Here is a 1,761-nt window from a genome sequence, read left to right on the forward strand (position 1 = left end):
CAGAAAATTTATTTACCAGCATTTTGAGTATCGAAGGTATTTTCCTTGGCCGCAATGGGTAGCATCGTAGAATATATAGATCGGCGAACATGCCTTCCAGTTGGTTACATTTCATCACTTTTCTTACTTGGGAGTGCTGCTGTTGTTCCTGGGAAGAGTGAAGATAGCGCCGCACATACTGATTGTGAAGATAGGGATGATGACACTGTTGAAGAACCTTGATGGGTAGTTCCCCGCTCGCTTGTTCGTAAATTATGAATATTTGTTGGAATTTACCAGAAATTTAGGAATCATTGGGTCTTGTCTGGTATTCATATGAAGATCTATCTTAATGAGCACGCAATTGAAATAAGTCCATGCTTATATGATTCATAAATATAAAAGATTCTATTTTTAGCCATACCATAAACCGTATCACTCTTTTTGTTGTGCATTTCATCACCAATCGAATATTATAACTCAAACAAGCCCGTTGATAGTCATAATAATAATGCAATCAGATTCGGACACTAAATTTTATAGGCAGAAGCATATCTAATATGTACTCGGCCTCGAAAATAGCAAAGATCTCTATTCCATTGGCAAATACTTGACTGAACATCTCAAGATAGCGGGTGGCTACTGGTCATTAACGAGTCTCGTTGCTCTCAAGCATCACTTGACTGAATAAAGAACGAACGATCTCGTCAAGTGGCTCAAAGATTGTCAGAATGATGATGGAGGGTTCGGTGGAAATGTAGGCCATGATTCACACATTTTAAGCACTCATTATGCTGTTCTCATCCTCATAGGCTTTTAAAGGCTACCTGAAATCGATTTGTAAAAAACTATTCAATACGTCAGCAACCTTCAGCAGCCTGATGGTAGCTTTTTCGGAGACAAGTGGGGGGAGGTGGACACAAGGTTTTCTTACACTGGGGTCTCTTGCCTTCAGCTTCTTGGGGCCTTAGATAAAATTAATAAATAAAAAGCAGCAGAGTACGTTCTCAAATGTAAAAACTTTGATGGTTCATTCGGTGGGATACCTGATGCCTAATCTCATGCTGCGTATGTCTTCTGCTGTGTCGGAACTCTCAAAATCACAGGCTTCGATTCGGCCTTCGATCAGTAGTTGCTTGCAAAATGGCTATGCGAAAGACAGACATCAAAAGGAGGATTCAACGGCAGGCCCTAGAAACTGCCAGATGTATGCTACTCTTGGTGGATTTACTCCACACTCTGCATGATCGGAAAAGAGGATTGGATCGACCAAGGCAAACTGGAATAGTATATTTTAAACTGCCAGGATTCAGAGGGAGGGATATCCGATCGACCTGGAAACTGTTCGGATGTGTTTCACACATTTTTCGGATTGGCCGCTTTGTCTTTGCTGAATCCTTCCAAGTACAATTTAGAACCGATTGACCCCACCTATGCAGTCTGCAAGAAGAGGCTTTAGAAATGAGTTGATGTGAATCTTTGCATTTTATCGTAAAGGTATCTCATAAATATATTTGTCTTTGATCGTGATGTCATCGAGTTAATCATACTGAATATGCAATGAATATAGCATATGGCATATGGATAATTGCTATATCATATCATAATGTGTGAAATAAAATATACCCGAAGCAACTCATCTTCATTTCGAGCATACGTAGTTTATTACGTTGTAGCCATCCTCGCATTTAAGACAAAGCCCATTTCCGTCGTATTGCAAGCAGTTTCGTGAAAAATACTCTGCTGACGACATCCGCACGCATTGGCCATCTTGAATAGCAT

The 1,761-nt window shown here is 40.1% G+C and overlaps 1 pseudogene; it reads left to right on the forward strand.

Moving 5' to 3' along the window:
* The first annotated feature begins 490 nt into the window (after positions 1–490).
* Positions 491–1,438, forward strand: LOC148298766 (uncharacterized; annotated as a pseudogene).
* Positions 1,439–1,761: the final 323 nt, after the last annotated feature.

This window comes from Brachycentrus maculatus, unplaced genomic scaffold, assembly GCF_059751285.1.
Source record: "Brachycentrus maculatus isolate JH-2025_06_01 unplaced genomic scaffold, ASM5975128v1 h1tg001632l, whole genome shotgun sequence".
Lineage (NCBI taxonomy): Eukaryota > Metazoa > Arthropoda > Insecta > Trichoptera > Brachycentridae > Brachycentrus > Brachycentrus maculatus.